Source organism: Muntiacus reevesi, chromosome 11 (genome assembly GCF_963930625.1).
Source record: "Muntiacus reevesi chromosome 11, mMunRee1.1, whole genome shotgun sequence".
Lineage (NCBI taxonomy): Eukaryota > Metazoa > Chordata > Mammalia > Artiodactyla > Cervidae > Muntiacus > Muntiacus reevesi.
The window spans coordinates 72,170,059-72,182,296 of record NC_089259.1 but is presented as its reverse complement, the minus strand read 5'-3'; the positions used below and the strand labels follow the sequence as shown (position 1 = coordinate 72,182,296).

The window sequence follows — 12,238 nt, the reverse complement described above, 5'->3', positions numbered from 1 at the left end:
AGCCTAATACCCATGTAATTGGAGTCCCAAAGGAGAGGCGATGGCAGGGAAGGAGGAAAGAAATGAAAAAATATTAAAGAAATAATGATCATAAGTTTTCAAAATTTGATGAAAACTATAAACCTACAGATCCAAGAACCTAAGCAAACCCCAAGCATAAAAACCATGAAAAAATCTATATGAAAGCACAAATTATATGATCAAATTATTCAAAAAATAATGATAAAAAGAAAATATTTTAAATCAGCCAGAGGAAAAGAGATATTACATACAAGGGAGCAAAGATAAACACAACATTAGCTTTCTTGACAGAAACAATGCAAATGAAAATGCAATGGTAAAAGATTTTTCAGCATACTGAAATCATCTTAGAATTTTACATCTTTCAAAAAGGAAAGCAAAATAAAAAACATTTCCAAACATGAAAGGTCAGAATTTATTATCAGCAGAGCCACATAATAAGATATGTCAAAGGAAGCAGGAAAAAAGCAATACCAGATAAGAAATCTGTATCTACACAAAGAAATAAGGAACATCAAAATGGCAACTTCATGGTTAATATGTTTTAAGAATTCTTAAATTATTTAAGTTTCCATAGAAGGTAACTGACTGGTAATCAAGTATACTTCAATAAAAATATAACTGATTGGTAAACAAAAACAACGTAATATAGGTTTCATAACTCATGTAAAAGAAAAACTAACAATAGCAAAAAGGTAAAAAAAAAGTAGAAAATGGAGTCATAATGCATGCGTGCTAAGTTGCTTCAGTCACGTCCAACTCTTTGCAACTCCATGGACTGTAGCCCACCAGGCTCCTCTGTCCGTGGGATTCTCCAGGTGACAATACTGGAGTGGGTTGCCATGCCCTCCTCCAGGGGATCTTCCCAACCCAGAGACTGAACCCAGGTCTCCTGCATTGCTGGTGAATTCTTTACCACTGAGCTATGTGAAATGAACCAGTATCACTTGAAGACAGGCTGTGATAAGTTGAAGATGAACATTATTAACCCTAACACAACCATTCAGGTTACAAGTCAAAGAGCTGTAGTTAATAAACCAATAAAGAAAGTAAAATGAAATCAAAATATTCAATTAATCAAAAGGTAGACAGGAAAAAAGGAACAAAGAGGGATAAGACAAACAGAAAACAAATAGCGAGATGACCCCATTTTATGATATCAATAGTTAAGAGTAAATGTAAATGGTCTAAACACCTATTTACAAGCAAAGATAGTCAGATCTGATAAAAAGGCAAGATCCAACTCTATGCTGACTATAAGAAACACATTGCTAATACAAATACACACATAGTTCAAAACAAAAGGATGGGGGGGAAAGCACATTATGCTAACATTAAGAACTCTAAAAAACTGAAATGGTTAGGTTATCATCAAAGTAGACATTAGACTAAAGAATATCATCAAGAACAAAGAAGGTAATTTCTTCATGGTGGAGAAGTCAGTGAATTAAGAGAAAATAAAATCTTAGGTATTTATATGCTTAATAACAGAATTTCAAAATACATCAAACAAAAACTGATCAAACTGCAAGGAGAAGGAGACAAGAACACAATCATAGTTGGTGATTTTATTACCGCTCACTCAGTAACTATTAGAACATGTAAGACAGAAATTCAGTAAGGATAGAGATGATTTGAACATCACTATCAACTCAGGGAGCTCAGAGGTAAAGAACCTGCCCGAATGTGGGAGACGTGGGTTGGATCCCTGGGTCAGGAAGATCCCCTGGAGAAGGAAATGGCAACACACTCCAGTATTCTTTTCTGGAAAATTCCATGACAGAGAAGCCTGCTGGGCTACAGTCCATGGGGTCACAAGCAAAACACGACTGAGTGACTGAACACACACCTATCAGCTGACATGATCTAAGTGACACAGATGGGATACTGCATTCCACCCACCAAAATTTACATTCTTTTCACGTACACATAAACATTTACCAAAACAAACCACATTTTAGGCCACTAAAGGGATCAATCATTTAAAAGCCTTTCATGTCATACAAACTACAGTTCCCCAACAAGCAGAGAATTACATTAAAACTCAGTAACAGAAAGAACTGTGGAAAATCCCTATATTTGGAAACAGAACAACATACTTCTAAGTAACACAAGAGTCAAAGGGAAATTAGAAAGTACTTTAAACTGAAATGAAAGCGAAAATACAATAAATTAAAATTTGCGACATGCTCCTAAAAGCCTCTTAATTGAAAAATAATCTATTGGTATAGAATTCACCTACATGCAAGCTATAGGTAACTATAGATAATTCACATAAGTAAAATTTTAAAAATTACAGTCTACCATCGAGAGATCATGGTTAACACTTTAAGGAAATTGTTCCCAGACCTGAGCTTGTATCCTCTGTGATGACCTAAATGGGAAGGAAATCTAAAAAAGAGGAATAAATATGTATACACGTGGCCGATTCACTTTGCTATAAAGTGGAAACTAACACGCTGTAACGCAACTATACTGCAATAAAAATTATAAAAAGGAAAACCACTGAAAAAGAATTGAGCTTGTATCCCATTCACCCTAAGAGTTTGGTAAAACATACACCATGGGGTATAACGTATACCTAGAGTTCCTTATCTGGGTGAGGACCTGAGAATCCGCATTGCTAAGGTGATGCTGAATGCTGTTGCTGCTTGCGGGCTGGGGAGTGTGATTTAAGACGCACTGCCTTTGTGCATATCCCTTCTACATCTTCTACAAGCAATGTCCCTGGATACCAACATACATACACTTTTTAAAATCCCAAATGAGGTTATATTGTTTATAACTTAGTTTTTGCTTTTTAGTCAATGATTTCTATCTTTCCATTTTGTAAACTTTTTTCCTCACCAAATACTCACTCTATACCCAAATTTTTGCATGTAAAGAATGTCCTTACTGTGATCTGTTAAAACTAACATCTAATCCAGGACCATCCTTCATATCTGCTTATGTCCATTAAGTCTCTCTTAATCTAGACTCATCCCTTAAAAAAAAAGAAAAGAAAAATGACTGCTGAAGGAACGCATGAATAAAATTTGAACTGAAAAATTGAGAATGTACTTCTTTAAAAGGAAAGCTTTAAATAAAAAGGAATTAAAGAGATCTGTAAACCAAAATATAAGATGAAATGTATAAAGGTATTTATGTGCTAGTGCATTAAATTCATTAGGCAGCATTTGATATCCCAGATGTATGCAAAGTGAGCTTACCAGCTGGCGCGGGTGGTAAAGAATCCATCTGCCAACGGATTGGCAGGCAGAAAAGGAGACATAAAGGACACAGGTTTGATCCCTGGGCTGGGAAGATCCCCTGAAGGAGGGCATGGCAACCCAAGCTAGTATTCTTGTCTGGAGAATCCCATGGACAGAGCAGCCTGGCGGGCAGGTTCATTGGGTCAAAAAAAGTCGGACATGAGCTGAAGCACTCATACATGTATGCAAAGGAAAGTTTTAGAAAAAGAACTAAGAATATTATAATGCAATGCCTGGAGCTTCAGAGGATCTTAGCTTGGAGGAAAAATTTAACCTTTGGGAACCTCTACTTTTTAAGAAGGGCTCAGCAGTAGACCTCAAGCATGGTACTCATAACACATCAACTACTCGGTTTTAACTAATTTAAGATCATTAGTTCAATTTGCACTAGCTTTGAAAAATTCAGTTCAAATGATTTCACTTGGGCATTCTGGCTACTTAATTGGATATTCCTCCTTTAATCTGTAGTTTGTTTCTTCTGTTTTAATTTTTTTCCTCCAATTTAAAACTGTCTAAAATAACACACAAGTGCTTAAAACTACTGAATGCAAATGTATAGCTTAGTGAATTATTTAGTGACACACATTCTTGTATCAACCAAGTCAAGAGACAGAACTCTCTCAGCCAACCAGCCATATTATCCTAAAACCAACCCCCTCCTTCTAAAAGGAACCACTATCTAGATTTTTATAATAACCATCTACATTTCTTGATGTTTCACTTCATCAAGTGGTACATCTCTATATACTAGTGTTTATTCTTATTTTCAAAATGTTATGTCATTCAAGCATCTTTTCACCTATAGGTTCTTCCTCTATCCCTCTTTTCTTTATAGTAAATCTATTGATCTGTGGAATTTCCCAGAGTCTGGATTTTGCAGATTGCATATACTCAAGGGTATCATTCAACATGTTCCTCTGACCCCTGTATTGCGTGCAAATCTGGCAGCTGGATACAGCTGGTCTCTTTGGTAAGGCTACATACATGGTGTGTTGGGCACTTAAGGTGTTTTTTATTTTAAGTATGACTGTGATACATTTCTATTACTGATTTTTATGTGAAAACTGTTTTCTAACCTTTTGAGAAGGAGATGGTTCATGGTAGCTTTCCTAACCTCCCAGAGCTTCCTCTTCTACTGATTTTGGGCCATGTTTGTTTTTTTTTTCCCTTTTAACGGCAGCTTGCTTTCTGAGATCGCCTGGCTCTGTTTCCCTCCTCTATTGCCCTTACCTGACTCAAATTCAGTCTCATTCTCCATAGTTTGGCCTAAGTGATGGCCTGTCCTGGAAGATGAGTTACTCCAGCTCACTGGAGCTGTACCGTTCCAGCCTCTTCAGAGCTCCCGATTTCCACTGTTCTTCTCAGACTGTCCCCCGTGGTTTCTAGTGGCTCCTTGAGGGTTCCCTTCTTTGCTCCATCGAAAGCCCTACTGCTCCCCTCTATTTCCTCCCGTGCAGGCCCTGACACAGCACACAGACCTCGTGTCTGACTGATGCTTTGCTTCTGGTTACTTGTACTTCGGGGTCTAGGGCTTACACTTTGACACCTAGCTTTACCATAAATGTGGTTCATGGGTGTTTTGATTTTGCCAGGTGGTTGTTTTTACGTGGGATTTTGGGTTTGTGAAGATCCCAAAACCGTGATTCCACTTCCATCTTCTCAAGACTATCCATTTTAGAAAGCTATTTCCCCTGTATTTTTTTTTTAGCCAAATTAAGATGAGGGTCTTCATTCCTCACATACTGTGGGGTTAGGAGATGACTGCCATTAGAGTTTGTCACTCACTGTCTCCAGGAGGACGAGACACAGCAGAGCGTGCAGGGCCACGTGGGGAAGCACCGGGGCCGGAAGCAGAAGGACAAGCACCAAGCATGTGCAGGAAGCGTTACTGTGGCTTCCATGGGGAAAGGCAAGCCAAGTCAGGGTGAGGAGCTTAGGGCTGGTGAGCTTGAGCCATCTTAGTGGGCTCTGGGGTGGAGGGCCATCTCTAGGTGTCTAATACCTGGAATAACTATGGGAAACGAATTCTGTCTTCTGAAGCATGAGAGCCAGACAGAAAAGGGGGTTTGGGCTCTGGATTCATTCATTTGCATGTTGGAGGTGTGCTGGCAGGGGAACCATTTGCCATCTCTAAGAACTGGCCTGCTCTGGGAAGGGCAGGCTCTTCTCGTTCAGCGAGGCCCCAGATGCTGAAGCATCAGCAACACAGAAAATAAGAAAATACTGAAGGAAAAAAAAATCAATGTTCTTAGGGGTTCAGAGGGAAGAGAGGGCTCAACACAAAGAGTAGAGGGGATTTTTAGGGCAGTGAACTATTCTTTATGGTATTGTAAGGATGGATATATGTCATTACACATTTGTCAAAACCTACAGAAGGCACATGAAAAATGAACCCTAATGTGAACTTGGAACTGTAATAATAATGGATCATCACACTACTAATGTAAGATGCTAATTAGAGGGGACACTGTGTATGGAGAGACAGCACTTGACTTTCTGCTCAATTTCTCTGTGAACATAGAGCTTTTCTAAAAAATGAAGCCTATTAAATAAAACACAAGATGATAGCAAACAAAAACCTCAGATAGCTTTCTTCCAGTCTAAGAAATGGAAGAGTATCCATAGCTGTATTTTTCCGGCAAGTTGTCCTTCCCCCCGAGTCTCTCCTGGAGGAAAGCTTTGCCTCCTCCGGGACCTGCCTTGGCACCACAGGGCTGCCCTGGGTGGTCACTGCTGCTCTACCACCCCACCTCTGCTGGTTTCCCAAACTTTCATCATCTGTTCCTAAGCCTGCAATGTTCTTCATCCTTTACTCCTTGCATGTTCTGTAAGGAGCCCCTCCTGGTGTCAGATGTCCAGAGCCCCTCAGCAAGAAGCAAGGTCACAAGTCTGCAACTAAACATAGATGAAGGATATCTGCCCAACCCAAGAGAGCTGGACAAGGAGCAGTAAGTGCTGCTGTCATCCCAGGTAGCTGCACTCTCTGACCTCAAGCCCCAGAAAGCATGCTTGCTGCTATGGACTGAACTGTGTTCTTCAAATACCTGTGCTGAAGCCCTAACCCCCCAATGTGGCTGTATCTAGAGATGGGGGTCTTTAGAAGGTAATTAAGGCTTACTGAGGTCATATAGGTGGGGCCCTGATCTATTAGGATTATAGCCTTGTAAGAAGAGAGAAAGAGATCTCTCTCTTTGCTGCTTGAGGACACAGTGAAAAGGTGGCTGTTGATAAGCCAGAAGCAGAGTCCTCCCTAGAATCTGATCATGCCGATACCTTGACCTCAGACTCTAATACTTAGAGAAATGAAACGTCTGTTGCTCAAGTCATCCAGTCTTTGGTATTCTGTTATGGCAGCCTGAGCTAAGACACCTGCCAATGGCAAAACTTTTTTTCCTGGCATAAAGAAGATTATAAAATGAATGAGAGATTCTTCCTGAGCCTTGAAAGTGAAAGTCACTCAGTCGTGTCTGACTCTTTGTGACCCCATGGACTGTATAGTCCATGGAATTCTCCAGGCCAGAATACTGGAGTGGGTAGCCTTTCCCTTCTCCAGGGGATCTTCCCAACCCAGGGATTGAACCCAGGTCTCCCACATTGCACGTGGATTCTTTCCCAGCTGAGCCACAAGGGAAGCCCAAGAATACTGGAGTGGGTAGCCTAACCCTTCTCCAGCGGATCTTCCCAACCCAGGAATTGAACCAGGGTCTCCTGCATTGCAGGCGGATTCTTTACCAACTAAGCCATCAGGGAAGCCCAAACTTTACCAGTATCTATTTATACAAAACTGGGAATTTTTTTATGAGGTCTCTGAGCATCATAAACTTTCATGAAAGATGGGTGAGCCAGACTCACTGGTTTCTGAGCTAGAATGCAAGAAAAAAATCCAACAGATATCTGAGTGTCGTGCTATGCCAGAAATTCTGCTGGGCTCATTATTGTAAAGTATCTGAAGAATTCCCATGATAACCTTGTAAAACAGTCATTTATTAATCCCAGTTTTCAGATAAAGCACAAAAATCAAAGACATTCAGAATCTACCCAGCTGCTAAATGACAAAGCAAAGGTTTACACAGTATTTACAGGCTATAACACAGAGCCGTTCACACTCTGCCCAGTAACCACAAGATAAATCTTAGACACACACCCATCTCTGCTGCCAGCCGTGCACGGCTCTTTGCAGCGGAAAGATGCAGCAAGTGCAACAAGTGAAGCAGAGAGAACTTGCAACACCTGAGACAGGTCTGCCTGTGACTCATGGGCATACAGTCTACACTGAATTTGCTCATTGTAAAACGTAGATGATAAAATACCTACCTCGGAGAAATGTTGTAAAGTAGAGATTGGTAAACCAAGGCCTATGGGCCAAATCCAGCCTATGATCGGTTTTGCTCCAGTCCAAGAGCAATCACGGGCTTTTAAGTGGTTGGGGAAAAAAATAGTAGCAATATATTTCATGACATGTGAAAACTCTATGACATTCAAATGCCCATGTCCACACATAAAACTTTTATTGGAACCCAACCACCATCATCCATGTACATTATCCATGGCGGCTTTGCATAGCAGTGGCAGAGCTGAGGAGTCGCCACAGAGATGGTACAGCCTGCAAAGCCTAACGTATTATTTCTCTGGCTCTTTTTGCCAACCCCTAAGGTGAAGAACAAGGAGATCAAACTAATCCATCCTAAAGAAAATCAACCCTGAATAGTCACTTGAAGGACTGATGCTGAAGCTGAAGCTCCAATACATTGGCTACCTGATGCAAAGAGCTTTTCATTGGAAAAGACCTTGATGCTGGGAAAGATTAAGGGCAGGAGGAGAAGGGGACAACAGAACGTGAGATGGCTGGATGGCATCACCAACTCAATGGACCTGAGTCTGAGCAAACTCTGGGAGATAGTGAAGGACAGGGAAGCCTGGCGTGCTGTAGCTCATGGAGTCGCAGAGAGTCAGACACGACTGAAGAACAAACAAGGTGCATTTAAGTTAATAGCAGAGTGCATGGCACACCATAGAAGTTCAAGGAGAGTGAGCTCTCTGAGTCCACTGGCTACCCAACCTCTCTGACCTTTACTAGCCTTCAGACTCTACATACCCGTTAGCTGGCATATTAGGTAGAGGGTCTTGATTCCTAAGATCCATAGTGTCCCTGCCATGGGAAGGCAAATCAATGGTGGGGAAAAAAGTTGATTAAAACATTTCTCTGCTCCTATAGGGCAGTCCCATGGGTCAGCTGCTGGACTCAAGGACAACATGGGCCTGACTTGCATGTAAACATAGAAATCAACTCTATTAAAAGACAAGCCATGGGGTAAGTCTCATTGAGCACAGAGCACAATTGATTACTTACTAATCACCACTGACTGGTTTATTCCCAGTCTTAAGAAACACATCTTAAAAAAAAAAAAAAAAGAAACACATCTTAGACAGTGGAATGCATTCATTCTTCAGTGCTTAAGCTTTTTCAAACCCTTACTATGAAGAATGCTCTGATGTGGGCTATTTCATGATAGAAATGAAATGAAGAGAAAAGGGTGGAAGGCTGAGCTGCAATCCGAGTTACCTGGCCTTACCACCTCGGGACAAAGGTCCACAACTTTGCATGGTGGGGACCTTGGGGGAACAATTAGTTTCCCACAAACACATACAGATAAATAAACAAAATCAGTAGTGACAGACAGCCCAGGTCTGGGCATTTGAGACCAAACACGCTTCCTGTTGGGCTTCCCAGACGGCGCTAGTTGTAAAGAACCCGCCTGCCAATGCAGGAGACACAAGAGACATGAGTTCGACCTCTGGGTTTCCAAGATCCCCTGGAGGAGGGCATGGCAACCCATTCCAGTATTCTTGCCTGGATAATGCCATGGACGGAGGAGTCTGCAGGGACCACAGTCCATAGGGCTGCACAGAGTCAGACACGACTGAAGCAACTTAGCACACGTGTAAGCTTCCTGTTGGTTTGTCAGGTATGTGAACAGCCTCCCAAATGAAGCCGGGCAGAGGTAATAATCATGACAGTAGTATTAAAAATAATAATGACAACACACCCATGTTCACTGCAGCACTATTCACAATAACGGGGAAGCAACCTAAATGTCCATCAACAGATGAGTGGGTAAGCAAAATGTAATCGAGCCAACAATGGAAGAGAATTCAGTCTTAAAAAAGGAAGGACATTCTGATACATGCTTCAACATCGATGAACCTTGAGGACATCACACTAGGTGAAATAAGCCAGACACAAAACAACAAACATTGTATGATGCCACTTACATGAGCTATCTAAAGTGATCAAACTCATAGAAACAGAAAGTAGAATGGTGATCACCAGGGGCTGGGGGGAGGAGAAAAGGAAGTAGTTGTTGATTGGGTGCAGAGCTTCAGTTTTATATAATGAAAGTCCTCTCTATTGCACAACAATGAATATATGTCACACTACTGTATGACACATTTACTTAAAAATGGCTAAGATCGTAAATTTCGTGGTACCTATTTTTGACCATAGTGGAAAAAATGGTAATGATGATAATGATAACAATAAAGTTTTACTGAAACAAATCCATGCCCTTCATTTACACTATGAGGGACGAGCTGAAGAGCTGGAGTAGGAACACTCTGGTGTATGAAGTTTATTCTAGCATTCACTATCTGGCCCTCGACAAACAAAAATCGCTGCTCCCTGCTTTAGAATGTGGGCCTTATTCCCTCTTGTGTCCACAGGAACTAGAGCACTCTGATGGATGGTAAGCTCTCAGGTAGTGGCCTGTATTTGTAACAATTAGCTTCTATGTCTTGAAGCCATCATTAATGGGTTTAGTGAATTTTGCAGTTGAACACACTCCAAAACAATATAATAAGCAAACAGTGAAATCATAAAAATCAAGCCTAATAAAAGCTGAAACAAGTCATCCCTGAAAGATCAACAGGTTCGTAAACCCTAGCAAAAGAGAAGCACCCACAGCCAATACAAAAGGCGCCGAGCTTGAGGTCAGATGTGGTTAGAATCCCAGCTCTCCCGATAGCTAATTGGTTGACCCAGAAACGGAACAATCCTCTTGCTATCCAGTCCTGGTACCCTCACCACTGCTAATTTAAGGTTGAGAAAAGAAACTTCAGGAGGACCAGAACAGGATAAGACTGGAGTCAGGAAAACCACTGGAACTCTGAGTAATGCAGGCAGGTTGTTACAAATAATGAGAGAACAAATCTTCAGGTGTTGTGAGAATCATTACTGTAATACAAAACAAGTTTAAGAAACACTGGTCCACTGAACTTGCTACATGGTATGATAATTATTTGTTTCCTTATCAACTTTCCTAGGCAGGCACTTCTAATGACTGGAAACAGTAACTACTGCTGGCAAGCAGTCCCTTCTTAGCATGTGTCTTCTACTGTTTGAGGTCTGATGCTGGACTTGGCATTGGCACAAATAATTGTCAGATGCATAAATGAGTGTGCAATTAGACGTGGGCCCTCTGTGGTCATTCGTCACATCAGAAAGAGGACTGGGAGTCAGGGCAGCTTCGATTTAACGTAAGCACCAGAAAATGGCCAAGAAGGCTCAGTTGTGTCCGACTCTTTGCGACCCCATGGACTATACAGTCCATGGAATTCTCCAGGCCAGAATACTGGAGTGGGTAGGCTTTCCCTTCTCCAGGGGATCTTCCCAACCCAGGCATCAAACCCAGGTCTCCCACATTGTGAGCAGATTCTTTCCCAGCTGAGCCACAAGGGAAGCCCAAGAACACTGGAGTGGGTAGCCTAACCCTTCTCCAGCGGATCTGCCCAACCCAGGAACTGAACCAGGGTCTCCTGCATTGCAGGCGGATTCTTTACCAACTGAGCTACCAGGGAATCCCAGAAGACTTAGAGGTTAGAAGTATATTGAGAAAACACAGTTTGTACCCATCTTTAGAAACATGTTAGACCCCCCAGTCTTCCCCATTCCAATCCAGCGATAGTTCTCTTTCTATACCATAAATCAGATCATGATTTAAATGCATTTAAAATGCATTAACAGCTTCCCAAACATATCGGCTCAGTACAGAGTTGTGCCGTCCCCACACACGTGACCAGCAAGCACTTGAAATGCAGCTGGTCTGGCTGTGACTGTCACATACATATCGGACTCAAAGACTGAACAGGAAAAAAAAAATGTAAAATCTCCTATTCAAAGGTTTTGATGTTGATTTCATGTTGAAATGATAATGATTTGGGATGTTTTATATCAAATTAAATAGGCTATTAATTCCTCTTTTGTACAAACTTTTAAAACATTAACTGCTAGAAAAACGGAAATAAAGTTTGTGGTTCGTATTCTATCGCAGCTGGGTAGTAACGGTACAGAAAGCCCTTTGAGATAGACCCGGCTCCCTGCTCACTTATCAGCGTTTTATCTCTCACCTCCTTCAGCAGAGCCCTCCTCCACCTACCTCTACACTTCAGCCTCATCCGCAGGTTCCTGAATAGCCTACTTACTACCTGGACTTTGGGCATCTGGTGCCCCCCTCCCTGGACCACCCTACGAGGTCAACTCCTACTGGCCTCAGAGGACTCAGTTTCACAGTATCTGGGAAGGATTTCCTGAACACAAATGTCATCTGCTGTCCCCAGTGCCCCACGGCCCCTGTTTCCAGTGGACGATGTGCCACATGTCTTGAACTGGCCACTGACTCAGTTTGATTGTTACTGTTGTTTAGTCGCTCAGTCGTGTCCAACACTTTGTGACCCCATAGACTGGCCCACCAGGCTCCTCCGTCCATGGGATTCTCCAGGCAAGAATACTGGTTGCCATTTCCTTCTCCAAAGACTCAGTTTGATGCCCCACCTGGATCCTACATTCTCCCCATCTCACTCCTGTTGGGCTTCCAGTGGCCAGAAAAGTTCTAGGCACTCAGTGTGGACTGAATGAAAAGGTAAATAGAAATGTAGTCAATAAATTTACACCCTAAAAGGGTGCCTCATAA

General features: G+C 41.8%; 1 protein-coding gene across 1 annotated transcript in view; it reads right to left on the bottom strand.

The window, feature by feature from the left end:
- The window catches only part of FARP1 (FERM, ARH/RhoGEF and pleckstrin domain protein 1), a 301,894-nt gene that overhangs the window by 88,548 nt on the left and 201,108 nt on the right, over positions 1-12,238 (bottom strand). The window lies entirely within an intron of this gene.